Here is a 16,466-nt window from a genome sequence, read left to right as displayed (position 1 = left end):
GATTCTTAACCACTGCGCCACCAGGGAAGCCCTATGAAGTAGTCTTGTAGGAAAAAATTGAACCTGAATCCCATCAGAGTTCTATATCTAACCACCAATTTATAGGAAATATGGAGGACAGAGGAACATTAAAAAATACTACAGGGCTTCCCTGGTGGCGCAGTGGTTGAGAATCTGCCTGCCAATGCAGGGGACACGGGTTCGAGCCCTGGTCTGGGAAGATCCCACATGCCGCGGAGCAACTGGGCCCATGAGCCACAATTACTGAGCCTGCGCGTCTGGAGCCTGTGCTCCGCAACAAGAGAGGCCGCGATAGTGAGAGGCCCGTGTACCACGATGAAGAGTGGCCCCCACTTGCCACAACTGGAGAAAGCCCTCGCACAGAAACGAAGACCCAACACAGCCATAAATAAATAAAAATTTTAAAAAAAATTAAAAAAAAACTGCTACAGAGATGCAGAAAGCAAAATCCAGACTATTGATATTCTACAGGATAAACAAGCAAATTTCTTCAACAAAAATTCCAGAGGAAAAAGATTTGAAGGGAAATTAAATCTATAGATTAAAAAGAGACTTGTGATGATTGTATAACTCTGTGAATATATTAAAAATCTTGACTGGCATTGGTTGCACAACTTTGTTAACATATTAAAAACCACTGAATTGTACACTTGAAAAGGGAGAATTTTATGTTATGTGAATTATATCTCAAAAAAATTTTAAATAACATGGGAGGAGTGGATGGTGAGATAGATGAAACAACATTGACTTCATTTTAAATCAGTGAATTATATCTCAATAAAGCTGTTTTAAAAGAGAGCAACTTAAGAGGTATATCAATGAATTGCAATAACATTCACCCTTTAGTAGCATTACCAAACCAAACTTGGGTCCACTCACCCATGCACAGTAAAGCCAAGGAAGGAATGTGCAGCGTTTACTGCAGGTGCCAAACAAGGAGTAGGGGCAGCTAATGCTCAAAAGACCTGAACTCCCAGATGGATTTTAGATAACGGTTTTTAAAGGCAAGGTGAGGGAGAGTCACAGGGTATGTGATCAGCTTGTGCATAATTCTCTGATTGGTTGATGGTGAGGTAACAGGGTGATGTCACAGGGGTTACCATCATCAGTCTTTAGTCTCCAGCCTGTCTGGGGGCTAAGTGTTCATGGTTATCATGCAGTTAGCTTCTTCCATCTGGTGGGGGTTTCAGTATCTGTAAAACAACTCAGGAATGCACATCAGACACTGTCGTCTATGTCCTTCAGAGAGGAACTAAAGGTTCTGTAACTATACTATATGGCTGATCTATTGTTTAAATTGTCACCAGTTCTCCTGGCCCAACTGCTATCTTTTGTTACATGTTCACATTCATCCAGACATTAACTCTTGAGCCAGCCTTTTGTGACTTAGGGGAGGCCTGAGAGACTAAAGCTTTTCTACAAACAAGCAGCAGGCAGAGGACATGGGGTGTGGGGGGGGGTCTGTCCTGGGAAGACCCCTAGGGTGCAATAGTAAGCCTTATGTGAATACTGATTCATAAAAACTGGGGCAAAAAGCATTGATGAGACCACTAGATATCTGAACCCTGAATATTTTATGACATTAAAGAATTGTTAATTTTTAGGTGGAATAATATTATTGTGGCTATGTTAACAAGAATCCTTTTCTTTTCGGTTTTTTTTTTTGGCCGTGCCACATGGCTTGTGGGATCTTAGTTCCCCGACCAGGGATTGAACCCCGGCCATGACAGTGAAAGCACCAAGTCCTAACCACTGGACCACCAGGGAACTCCCCAAGAGTCCTTATCTTTTAGATATACATGCTGAAATACGTGTGGATAAAATTATATAAGTCACTTATTTGCTTCAAAATAATATAGGAACCAGAAATTCCACTCCTAAGTGTATACCCAAGAGAAATGAAAACATACGTCCACACAAAGATGTGTACATTGCTGCTTATAGCAGTATTATTCACAACAGCCCAAAAGTAGAAAAAACCCAAATGTCCATGGACTGACGAATAAACAAAATATGGTATATCCATACATGGAATATTATTTGGCAATAAAATATGGAATATTATTTGGCAATAAAAAAGTGGAATACTGATACATGGATAAATGTTGAAAAATTATGCTATGTGAAGGAAGCCAATCACAAAAGACCATATATTATATGATTCTGTTTATTCAAAAATGTCCAGAATAGGCAAATCCATAGAGAAGGAGATTGGTGGTTGCCAGGAGCTGGGGGAGAGAAGAAGGAGTACAGGGATTCTTTTTAGGGTGACGAAAATGTTCTGAAATTAGATAGTGGTGATGGTTACACAATTTTGTGAATATATTAAAAACCACTGAATTGTACACTTGGAAAAGTGAATTTTATGGTACATGAATTATATCTCATTAAAAACAATTTTTGATGACACAATCCTTATCAATCCTTTTGATAAGGAGGGAGAAGTGGATGGGGAGCTAGCCCACCTTTGTATATGTTAAAAATTCTTCATAATAAGAAGGAAAAAAATCTACAAAGATAAGATGATATTAACCAATCAACTGAAAACCATCTCATATAGTTACATAAATATATAACCAATTTAAATTCCAAGAACAAAATGAAAGATTTATTCTGAACTAAATTTAAAATTATTAAATTATTTTAAAAGCCTTTTAGGACTTCCCTGGTGGCTCAGTGGTTAAGAATCTGCCTGCCAATGCAGGGGACATGGGTTTGAGCCCTGGTCCAGGAAGATTCCACATGCTGCAGAGCAACTAAGTCCATGCTGCACAACTACTGAGCCTGCACTCTAGAGCCCGCAAGCCACAACTATTGAAGCCCACGTGCCTAAAGACCGTGCTCCACAACAAGAGAAGCCAACGCAATGAGAAGACTGCGCACCACAACGAAGAGTAGCCCCCGCTTGACGCAACTAGAGAAAGCCCTTGTGCAGCAATGAAGACCCAATGCAGCCAAAAATAAATAAATAAATAAATAAATTATTTTTTAAAAAGCCTTTTAAAAAGGTTACAGCTGATTTTTAATGTGGAGTGTGGGTACACTGATGGGTATCGACATGATTTGGAGAGGGGCCTTCAAAATAAGTGCATGCAGACAATATGTACCCACTAACATGATGTAATATGAAGTACACAATATCACCTATGAAGTAATTATGCCAAAAACATCAACTTGAATTAATGAAGATATAAGTGCTAATTTCCAGTTTATAGGAACTTTCAGGGGACAAAGGAACAAGTTAAATGGCATGTGAAATGATCTAACAAATCCAGAGGGACAGTCTCCATAATAGCTAGACTGATCTTGCCAATAAGTCAATGTCATAAAAAACAAAATGAAATAACACAAAAACAAAATGGGAGGGTGGTAACCCCTAATGACATAATAGATCTAAGCAATGATAATCAATGGCTGCTAGCACAGCAAAAAGAAACCAGCAGACATTAAGTTGATGAAGTATTCTTACCAAAAAAATAAAACCAGAATCTGAATAAAGTCAAAGTTTTAGCTCTAACTACCAGTTCACAGGAAATAAAAGGACAGAGAATATGTTAAATGATATCTTAGGGAAGTAACCTGGAAAATATATAATGTGGAAAACGCTATAGAACAAATAGCCTGTTTTCTTCAACATTACATTTCAAGGAGAAGGAGGAAAAGGAAACCTACAGATTAATAGAGTTTTAAGAGACATATCAACCAAATGTATGTTTGAGCCTTTTTGCATTTTGATTAGAATAAACCAAATATTTTTTTTTATTGGAGTATAGTTGCTTTATAATGTTGTGTTAGTTTCTGCTGTACAATGAAGTGTATCAGCTATATGTATACCTATATCCCCTTCCTCTTGGACCTCCCCACCCCACACCTCCCATCCCACCTATCTAGGTCGAAGCAGAGCACCGAGCTGAGCTTCCTGTGCTTTATAGGATGCCAAGTATTTTTTTAATGGGAAAATTTGATTGGACATTGGATTATATTCAGAAATCATTGTTAGATTTTTTTAGGTACTGTCGATTTTTTAAAGAGCTCTTATCTTTTGAAGAAGCAGACTGAAATATGTACAGGTAGAATGTTATGATGTCTAGGATTTGCTTCAAAATAACCCAGGAAGTTGGGCATGGGATACAGGATGAGAATGTAGATTAAACAAGGATGTCCATGAGTTGATGCTTAATGTTGCTAGGTGTTGGGTACTTGGCGTTCATTACACTATTATCTTCTTTTTTGAATATCTGAATTTTTCCCTCGTAGAAAGGTTTTTTAAAAAATAGTTCTTAAGGGAACTCCCTGGCCGTCCAGTGGTTAGGACTCGGGGCTTCTACTCCAGGGGGCACGGGGTCCATCCCTGGTTGGGGAAGTAAGATTCCGCATGCTGTGCCACGCGGCCAAAAAAAAGAATTCTTAAAAGAACAATTTCAGATTAAAGGAAATTTACAACAGAATGTATGTGGTCCTCTTGAACAAATCAACCTTAAAAAAAATCGGGGGAAACAACTGGAAAAACTGGAATTTGGAAAGGGTATTAGAGGATATTAGGGTATTAATGTTATATTTGTTAGGTGTGATAGTTATATCATGGTTATATAAGAAAATCTACTTTTTAGACATGCATAATAATATATTTAAAATATTTAAGAATGGACTATCATTACGCCTTGAGACAGCAGGACCATGTCTACCCTCCTGAGGCTTACCTACGAAGATAGCATGATAAGCAGTTAGAACTCGCAGTTGATACTAACTCAGAAAGCAAGTCATTTGGAATTAGCAAGAAGTCTGCATTGAGAATATTTTCCAGGAAATTCTGTTTTGTAAATGTTAAATACACACAGTGATTCAAACAAGTTTCCAATTGTTTTCCAAAAGAGATTCTGTAATTACAACATTTGATGTAGTGAGGAAGTAGAGGATTGGGGAAGTGGTGAAAAGCACTATTTATATTATGAAAGCTAGTTTTACTTATCATACTGGTGTCTTAAACTCAACACTGCACTGTGTAACCCAGTGACTCCCAATCCTGACTGCAATTTGGACTAACCTTAGGCCATCTTGGAAAATATTGATGTTCGGACTCTATTCAGACTAATTAGATCAGAATCTCTGGAGCACAGATGTTGGCCATACTTTTAAATTTCTCCGAATTATACTAATCTATAGCCAGAGTTGAGAAAACAAATGCAATCCTCTGAACCCCAGTTTTATCACATGCAAAATGAGAGTAATATCTTCTGTTTTAGCAACATCTGAGCGTTATTGTGAGAGACCAATGAAATAGGATATGTGAAAGTACATGGAAAAGTATAATGTTTCACCTAAATGTAAGGTCATAGTCTCACGTTAGCAATCAATGTATACAATCCTTTAAAAATGTTTACTTCTTGGATTGTTGGTTATTGTTGTAGATTAAATATAACCCAGGATCATATAAATTCCTTGGTGAATAGTCAGAGGTGACTAACTGCTCGTCATCAGCCCAGATCAAATGAGCATTGATATTTAGAAGCCCAAAGTAATATATTAGTTTACTTAATTACAAAAATTATAAGCATTACACATACAAGCATTACACACATATGCATCATACATATAGATGTCATAGAAACGCAAAGTACAAATTGTAGCTAAGGCCGCCGAAGGGAAAAAAGGAAGAGGGCTCCCATTTATTGGCCACCTTTTGTGAACTAGGTACTTTTATGTATATTATCACTATGGTATTTTTTGAAACATTAAGTCATGAAATTAGTTTAGTGGGTTATAATCAGTAACTTTTTTTTTACCACTATAAGTCTAGTTATGATATGTCACCATTCAAAGATATTACAGTTATTGACTATATTCCCCACACTCTACCTTCCATACTCATGACCGGTGACCAGAATTTCTTAAATGAAATACAGTGGAAAAAGAAGAATAAAAATATGAGCATGAGAAAAGGACCGAGAAGGTTTTGGATTTTTTTTTTAATATATTTATTTATTTATTTATTTATTTATTTATTTTTGGCTGTGTTGGGTCTTCTTTGCTGTGCGCGGGCTTTCTGTAGTTGCGGTGAGAGGGGGCTACTCTTCGTTGCGATGTGCGGGCTTCTCATTGCCGTGGCTTCTCTTGTTGTGGAGCACGGGCTCTACGAGTGCAGGCTTCAGCAGTTGTGGCACGTGGTTTCAGCAGTTGTGGCTTGCGGGCTCTAGAGCTCAGGCTCAGTATTTGTGGTGCACGGGCTTAGTTGCTCCACACATGTGGGATCTTCCCAGGCCAGGGCTCGAACCCGTGTCCCTTGCATTGGCAGGCAAATTCTTAACCACTGCGCCACCAGGGAAGCCCAGACCTGGGAGGTCTTAAAACATGTTGCCTATAGGTATTCAAGTTGGAAGGGCCTGCCAGGGAAGAATGGGTGGACTCTACTGCCCTTAAGCTCCCTTGTCATGATTCTCAGGCAGGTATTTGATCAACGGTACAGCAGGCAACTAATATGTTTAGCATAGTTTTAGGTTCCCAGAAGCCCAGTAACATGAGCCCTGTTTCAGAAATGAATCTGCTAATTGTGAAGGCAACTCCTTGTCTTTCTCCTACCACTGCTTAAAACAAAACATTGAAACAAAACAAAACGAATTTCAAAGCTTTCATGTTTCTTTGTGTAGTCTGGACGTAAAGGCCTGAATTTGCTGTTGAGGTTTGGAAAAATGACCTTGGGCTTTGCAAAGGTAAAACTAAGATTTTATTCTGGAGTGGGGAAGGAATTAAACAATTCTGCTTGAGATGACATTGGAAAGGTAAGCCTCATCAAGGAGCTTAGATTGAATCCTAATGGAGCGAGAAGCCATTGAAGGCTTTAAGCAGAGAGGTGACATGATCAGATTTATGTTTTCAAAGATTACTCCAGTGAATTGGGTTGAGGATTTATCCTAGAGGCTGTCCACCACCACAGGTCCGCCTGCCTATAGGCAGCAGCCTCAGGGAAAAGATCTCTGATCCCAAATATCTTCTATCTGCTGCACTAAAGATCTATCAGGTCACATTATGCGTGTTTGCAAGCAATGTAACTACAGATTGGAATTCTTGTTTAGGCTATGATTTAAATGCAATACTGTTCTAGCACTAAGCTGTGTGGTCTTATAACCATCAATTATGAAGACAACGTTCTTGTAGTGGTGTTCTGTAACTGAAAGACTGAACAGAATTAAACTTTAGTTTATTGTTATTTAATGTTTAGTTTTTTACTTGACATCAGGAAAATGACATAATGTAATGCAGTAATATATTACTTTAGTTGTTGCAGGCTAATGAGAAGAGGACAAGGGCTGCCATATAACATATAAATGTGCACTCTTTTTTTTTTTTTAAATGTGCACTCTTAACAAATGAAGGACTGCATGACATCACAGAAGGCAACCCAAAAGCAAGTTTCACAGTGGTCTTAATGTTCCAAGTCCAATAAAAAGTAGAAGTTTATAAAGAAAACTGAATAAGGGTCAACCATTTTAAAAGTTATATGAATGAGTCATTTGAGTGTTTACTTATTTCCTTCAATAATCTAAAAGAAAGTCTGGGCTAAAACTAGACAATTTTTTCCAACGTCTGCAATATTGAACCTGAAGTCCAGATATTATTTCTTGTTCCCAGTTCCAGAATAATTGGCTTATATACTCATTTAATGCAGACTTAAAAAACACTAACTTAACTACAAGGGAACGAGACAGTTTTATGAAGATATCAACTGACATCTCATTAAATTGACATTAGAGGAATGCTGTCTGGCATAGATTTGTGAAGTATTAAGTTGGATGATCCTGAACAAGTAAACAAAGCCTTGAAATTATTAATATCATTTTGTATTTTTGGTGTGACAGGCTTATGTGAACAAGCACTCTCTGCATGTGTTAATATCAGTGAAACTGAATTACCCAAGCAAATTAAATAGAGAACCTAAACTAGGACATATTTTTCTACTTTTCTCCAACGCTGGTGATTGTAGTTCGGCAAAGCAACATCATTCATCAGAGTAATGTTGTTAATGTGAACTGTTTTGAGTTTATGGCTATTTAATTTACAAGTGTATTCTGATTTTATGTTTTATAAGCACTATAAGCATAAGGAGCTTTAAATAATTTATGCATTTAAGTAACATTTTGATAAAAATAACTTGTCAACATTGAGGAGGGGACTTTTTCTCTGTTTGAAAGAGTATAAACAAAATTAAAACATGGAATGAACATTACTCAATTTTTTCAATTTAAATTTTTATTTTTTCCAGTTTTATTGAGATATAATTGGCATACAGCACTGTATAACTTTAAGGTGTACAGCATAATGATCTGACTGACATACATGGTGAAATGATTATCACAGTAAATTTAGTTAACATTCATCATCTCATATAGATACAAAAAAAGTTTTTTCCTTGTAATGAGAACTCTTAGGATCCACTCTCTTAACAAGTTTCATATATACTAATGGCAGTGTTAACTATAGCTGTCAAGTTGTATATTATCTATCCTTAGCACTTATTTATCTTATAACTGGAAGTTTGTACCTTTGACGACCTTCATCCAGTTTCCTCTCCCCCCCTAAGAACATTACTCAATTTTAAGAAATACTGTTCTACCAAATTCTCCTTCTTAAGTTAAACTGGGTTTGTTACCTGAAGCCAATAAAATCCTAATTAATACACTACCTCTAGAGTTGTGAGAAATAGATGCAAACCATAAAGTAAATGACAAATGTGAGATATTTACTACAGAAAGTAGATTCTTTTTTTTTTAACATCTTTATTGGAGTATAATTGCCTTACATTGTTGTGTTAGTTGCTGCTATATAACAAAGTGAATCAGCTATACACAAAGTAGATTCTTAAGAAATACTTTCTAATTGGTCACATGAGAGAGGCAAAATAAGATAATAATATATGAAGTTGTAATAGTCCTAAAATAGCTATATGGCTCAAGAGGTATATGGATAACTATACTGTTTGAATTAAACTTAAAATTTAAAAACAATAAATACAAACTTCTTGTATAATCTTCAATAAGTGGAAGAATATATATAAAAAGTAAAACTCCCCCCTTCACCCTCCACTCAATCCTACTCCCCAGTCCAAAAGACTGTTAACAGTTTGAAGTCTATCCTTCAAGATGGTTTCTATGTACTGACATAAGCATGTGCGGACCCTTGAAGCTATTCTTAGTTCGTTACAAAAATGGGACTGTACAATTTTTTCTTCTTATCTCATTTTCAGTATTTTCTATTTTTTCATGGCTCCTGCATGGCTTTTGTTCTTTTATACAATATGTCTTAGGTACAGTAAATACATTGGTATTCATTCTTTAACAGGTCATTCTTTTTTTAACCTGCAGCCATTTTTCTGTCCCCTTTGGTGGAAACAATAAGAGTGAAGGCCTCTTAGCCCCAAATCAGCACACTCTTTTGGAATGTAAGTTTATAAACACAGCAAAAACAAACAAAAAGGTGTTAAAGAAATCCAAGGACTCCAAACAAATTCAAGAAAAGTTAGAGTTGCCTTCAGCACCTGAACAATCTTTTGCTTCCAAAATTAAAAAAAAAAAAAAAGTAGGGGTTGGGAGGGGGAATTTCTCCAAATGAGAAATATAATTTGTCAAGGTCTCAGTGGATCTGGGAATACCTTTGTTGACTGCACTGCTTAGTAGGTTGAAAAAGCCCCACTGACTTTCATCTCCCTGAGAGATTTGTTCACAGGACAATATTCTGGTTTCTCCATGTGAATTTCACTTAAATTGGGGGTTTTGAACCTCTTTCAGTCTGGTGATGCCTATGGATATTTTTTCAGAATAATGTTTTCAATGCATAAAACAAAATGTTTGACCAGGGAAACCAATTATACTAAAATGTAGCTATCAAAATATTAAAAGAATTAAATTTGTGATATAGTAATTCATGTGCCTCCCTATTAACATATTATGACAAGGTCAAATGGGAATCTAATAACTACTATAATTTAAAATAGGGCATAAACAATATTTCAAGGTATTTGCAGTAACTGTAATGGGATATGAAAATACCTGGATTTCTACTGGTGACAAAGTCACAGTACAGTTAATACCACTGTAGTTTGTTGCCTACATTTATAACTGATGGAAATGCTGAATTTCAGTTAGAGGACTTTTTAAAATAATAGTATTTTTTCCCTATCTATATTAGTTTCCTTGGTGTATTAGTTTGCTAAGTCTGCCATAACAAAATAACACATACTAGGTGACTTACACAACTGAAATTTATTTTCTCACAGTTCTGGAGGCTAGAAGTCTAATATCAAGATATCAACAGGATTGGTTCCTTCTGGAGGCTCTGAAGGAGAATCTGTTCTGAGCCCCTTTTCTAGATTCTGGTGGTTGCTGGCAATCCTTGGCATTCCTTGGCTTGCAGCGGCATCACTCCAAGCTCTGCCTCCATCACCATACGATGCTCTCTCCCTGTGTATCTCTGTGTCCAAATTTCCCTCTTCTTATAAGGACACCAGTCATATTGGATTGAGGGCACACCCAAGTCTAGTATGACATCATCTTTACTTATTACGTCTGCAAAAATTCCATTTCCAAATAAGGTCACATTCAGAAGTTACAGGTGGACATATATTTTGGGGGCAGGGGGAACACTATTCAACCCAGTATACCATTCAAGTTCACAGACTCCCTAGCTTAAATGGAATCAGTACTAAGTCTGAAAGAGAGAAATGATGAAAAATGCTTATGATTACTGTGTTGGAGAGTGAAATTATGCAATTTTTTTCTTCTTATCTCTATTTTCAGAATGTTCTAAAATATGATTATATTACTTTTAGAAAAAAAATTAATAAAGAAATGATTATGGTATTGATTCTAAGCACTGGCAACTTTTTAGATATTAATTTCTTTTGAATTTGACCTTGGATAATTTCACCAACATAAAGGCAAAGGGGTCTGGGCAGGTAAGCGGAGTCAGGCTCGTGGTTTTATACATCTGTGAAGTTGCAGATTGACCTGAAAAATCTCTCTCAAAGAAAAATGTAGAGTCATGTTTAATTCTTTTAGTATAAGAGGAACGTGATCAAAGTCTCCTAGACTTAAGGCATCCTTGGATAAACACAAACTACAATTGCCACGTAACAATGAAATTAAAAACACTAGTCAACATTCCTCATTAAAAAGAGGCAGGGAACCATACATTTATGGCCAATGAACTTTTGACATGTGTGTCAAGTACATTCAATGGGGAAATAATCTCTTCAACAAATGGTGCTGCAATAACTGGATTTCCAGAATAAAGCTAGACACCTAACTCACACCATATATAAAAATTAGTCCTCAGTGTATCAATGACCTACACATAAATGCTAAAACCATAAAACTATTAGAAGAAAACATAGAGGTGAATCTTCATTATCTTGGATTTGGCAATAGATTCTCAGATATGACACCAAAAGCATGAGCAACAAAAGAAAAAAATAGATAAATAGGATTTCATCAAAATTTTAAAATTTTATGAATCGAAGGACATTATCAGAAAAGTGAAAAGACAACCTACAGAATAGAAGAAAATATTTGCAAATCATACATTTGATAAGGGTTTAATATCAAGAATACATAAAGAACTCCTAAAACTCAGCAACAACAACAAAAAACCCCAATTTAAAAATGGGCAAAGGATTTGAATAGACATTTCTCCAAAGGAGGTATACAAATGGTCAATAAGCACATGAAAAGACATTCAACATCATTAATCATTAGGGAAATGCAAATCATAACCACCTGAGGGGCTTCCCTGGTGGCACAGTGGTTAAGAATCTGCCTGCCAATGCAGGGGACACTGGTTCGAGCCCTGGTCCGGGAGGATCCCACATGCCGCGGAGCTACTAAGCCCATGCACCACAACTACTGAGCCTGCGCTCTAGAACCCGTGCACCACAACTACTGAGTCCATGTGCCACAACTACTGAAGCCCTCACGCCTAGAGCCCGTGTTCTGCAACAAGAGAAGCCACCTCAATGAGAAGCCCACGCACAACAACGAAGAGTAGCCGCCGCTCGCCGCAACTAGAGAAAGCCCACGGGCAGCAACAAAGACCCAACACAGCCAAAAATAAATAAATTAATTAAAAAAAAAACAAACACCTGAGATACCACTCCACATTCCCTAGGATATCTAAAATCAGAAAGATAGACAATAATAAATATCAGCGAGGATGCAGAGAGTTTAGAACACTCATGTATTGCTAATGGGATTGTAAAATGGTACAGCCACTTTGGAAAATAGTTTGAGAGTTAAACATAGAGTTACTGGACTTCCCTGGTGGTCCAGTGGTTAAGACTCCACACCTCCAATGCAGGGGGCGCAGGTTCAACCCCTGGTCTGGGAACTATGATCCCACATGCCACACAGCACGGTCAAAAAAACCCAAAAAACAAAAAAAAACATAGTTACCATATGACCCAGAAATTTTACTCCTTGATTTATATGTAAGAGAACTGAAAACATATGTCTGCACAAAATACTTGTATACATTCATAGCAGCGTTATTCACAATAGCCCAAAAGTGTAAACAACCCAAATGTCCATCAACAGATGAAAAGATAAACAAAATATGATCTATCCATACAATGCGATATTATTCAGTCATAAAAAAGAATGAAGTACAAATACATACTACAACATAGATGAACCTTGAAAACATCATGTTCACTGAAAGAAGCCAGACACAAAAAGCCACATATTGTATGACCCCATTTATATGAAATGTTCAGAACAGGCAAATCCATAGTGATTAAAAGATTAGTGGTTGCCAAGGGCTAGGGGAAGGGAGGAATGGAGAGTGACTGCTAATGGGTACAGACAGGGTTTCTTTTTGAAGTGATGAAATGTCCTGTAAGCGGATAGTGATAATGGTTGCACAAACCTGTGAATATCCTAAAAGTCACTGACAGGTACACTTTATTAAAGGGTGAATTTTATGTTATTTTAGTTATATATCAATAAAAAGTAGCCCATAAGAATTCAAAATGTTTGATAAATGTGTGCCCAATTAAAAGCCTATTAAGTATCATGTTTTATAGAAACTAAATTTTCACTACAAATATAAATTTTGCTGTTTGATACATTTTTCTATTTCATGAAGGAATTATATTAGCAAACATCGTATGTTTGACTTAAGAAGAGAGGTCTTACATAGCATAAAAAGCTTATCCGCATACATTTTTTGTATATTCTCACCTGAAAAAAAACACAATAAAGACAGTCTGACAGCTGGAGCTATCAGCAGAGCTGTCTGCTTCACAGGGACAAACAAAATGGATAAGGTGACTCTGAGAGGGCGATTAACATGATCAAAGTTTGGGGGGAGGGCACATGGGACCAAGACCATGGAAAGGAGGGGAAGGAAGCAGGATTGGGCAGGTGGAGAGGCTGTACTGTGATGCAGTCTCAAGGAAGGCCCCAGGGGACCCTACTGGAAACTCTAAAGCTAATGGTCCTTTAGCATTGTCCAGAGTTGGGGCAAGGGGCTAGGCCTGTTATACCTCTGTCTTGATTAATCACTGGATGAAGGATGCCCTTGAGAAAGGGGGGTGGCGACCTCAGGCAAAATGGCCCTCTCCAGTCAATAACTCCTAAGGGAACTGACAGCCAAGGGTTTCCTGTTGGTGGTACTCCCAGTGGCGGGAGGAAATAGTTCCTCATTCCTGAAGGGGGATCTGGGTGGTGCATCACTGCCTCCACCACCTATACTAAAATGCTTGGGAAGAAAACTAGCACTTACCAAGAACCTACTGCTATGTGCCAACCACTTTCATAGACGTCATCCCATTTAATCTCATAACCAGAGGTCCCTCGAACACAAGGTCACAAGGTGAGTGATGGAAGTGGGAAGAGGGGCCATCTCTGATTCTAAAACTCTTTCTTCCACATCACATTTGCCAAGTGACTCTTTGACAATTGTAAGTTTCAAAAGTATTTATTGACTCATGACTTAAAATTGGCATTTTCTGAGCACCTATTATGTCCAGGCACTGGGAAATTATAGAAAAAAGACAAAATGTCTGCCATACACAAACATGCACACAAATATACATATATATGTATGTGTGGAAATACACATGTATGTAAATATGTAAACATCTATGTGTGTGTGTATATATATGTGTGTGTGTGTGTATATATATATATACACACATATATATATATATACATACATAGTTGTTCAGGCCAAAAGCTTGGAGTCCTCCTTGAAATCTATTTCCTCACCTGCTATGTATAACCCATCACCACGTCCTGTTGTTTCTAGCTCCAAAATGTATCTTGAATCTGCCCACTTGCAGCTATCTTTGCCCATCATCATCTTTTGCTGGGGTTTCTTTAGCAACACCCTAATGGTCATTCTGTATCCTCTCTTGGCTCCAATCCATTCATCACCTAGTCTTCAGAGTGATTTTTCCCAAAATGCACAACTGTGCATGCTACTGTGTTGCTTAAAGTCTTTCAATGGCTACATTTGGCTTTTAGGATAAAGTCTAAATCCTTTAGAAGGTTAACATACATTTATTTAACAATTCTTAACTGAGTATCTACTCTGGTCCAGGCACTGTTGTAAACAATGGGAATACAGCAATGAACAACAACAACAAAAACTCCTACTCTTCTGAAAATTATAAAGATTATACTCTAGTGGGGATGGGGAGAGACAGAAGTAAACATAATAAGAAAATTACATATGCTGTAAGAAGATAAGCACTATAGAGAAGAACAGAGCAGGGTAAGTGGAAGAGAGGAATTCCAGGTGTCTGTGTGGGGTGGGGAGGAGTTGCAAGTTTCTATAGAGTGATGTGGGTAGGTCTCACTGAGAAGGTGACATTTGAATAAAGAAGTCACAAAGAATTGAAGGAGGTAAGGGAGAAAGTCACGTGGGTGTCTGGAAGAGCCTTCCAGGCAGAGGCAACAGGGAGTGCAAATGTCTCAAGGCAGGACTACATCTGTCAAATTCAAGGCCTAGTAAGGAGGCCAGTGTAGCTGAAGCAGAGGGAATGAGGGGGAGAATGGAAGATATTGGAATCAGTGAGAATAGGTAATCTTTTTCAAGGAGTTTTGCTGTAAAGAAGAGCAGAACAATGGAGTGGTATCTGGACGAGGAACTGCAATCAGAGAAGGTTTTTGTTTTGTCTCATTTTGAAGACGGGAGAAATAATATCTTAATGCCGACGTGAATGTTCAGTAGAGGGGAGAATCACTGGGCAATGTCCTTGAGTAGGCAAGCGGGGACTAGGCCGAGTGTACAAGGTTGGCCTTATGTAGGAGCACAGACTACAGCAAGTTTTCTCAATCTCTACACGTCTGACATTTTTGGGTGAGCTAATTCTTTGTTGTGAGGGGCTGTCCTGTGCACTGTAAGATGTTTAGCAGCAACACCAGCGTCTACCATCACCCCATCTGTAATAACCAAAAATGTCTCTAGAAATTGCCAAATGTCCCCTGGGAGGCAAAACTGCACCCATTTGAGAGCCACTGATCTATATTAACAGGAGGAAAGGTAAAGTACTATCAGAGGATAAGACAACCACTCAGTATATGAAATGAAAAGACAAAGCTGCATTTATTGCTTACTATAGGCAGTGAGGGTCATGCTTGTCAGGCACAGGTTTAGAGAAGACCAAACTGCTAATCTTATATTGGATTTACAGAAAGTGGGGAGTTCAGGGATTGGTGACCTTTCAGAGGTCTAAGTGTGTTGACATTCTCTGCAGAAGTGATAACTTGCATGAGAATATTGTTGATTGGTTGGCACTTGGAGGTGTGTGTACTGAAGTGAGTCTGTGATTGGCTGATTTTCAGAATCAATGGGTTGTCTTTGGGCTTGCAAAAGCATGTTCACTGGGGTGAGTTATCAATAGACTGAACTTAAAACTGGCTCTGATTTCTGGCTACTACCATGGGAATGTGGGAACTTAAAAAATTCTCAGTATTCCACATGCTAGTGGGTAGATGTGGTGGTGGTAATTTGTGGAAGTTTTCTTCTGATTGCTTGAATTTTTTAAGTGAAATAGGAAACAAGGACATCAGCAGACAGGGAGGATGGATTCGAAGAGACACTGAAGATTTGAGGAGAGAAATATGAAAGTCATCTATGAAAGTAGGAGAGGAGGTACACTAGGGAAATGTAGTATGATTACTGGGCAGAATTAAGGGCCCACTTGAGGTCGACAATACAGAGAGACAAGTCAGCATGCCATGCATTTTTCTTTAACCGAATTCAGCTGACAGGGTGCAGGAGCAGAGTGGTGGAACGCTGAACTCTACTGTGATTGAGGTTTTGCCAAACAAGTACTACAAAGCAAGAAAGGTCCAAAGAAATTGAGAGTACATTCTAGAGAATGTATTATTTTCAGTTATATATTTTGCTTTTTTATTATGACATTGTCAAAAATACTCAATAATAGAAAGAAT

Source organism: Balaenoptera physalus (genome assembly GCF_965194825.1).
Source record: "Balaenoptera physalus genome assembly, chromosome: 8".
In the NCBI taxonomy this organism is placed as follows: Eukaryota; Metazoa; Chordata; class Mammalia; order Artiodactyla; family Balaenopteridae; genus Balaenoptera; species Balaenoptera physalus.
Note: the sequence above shows the minus strand (reverse complement) of the source record.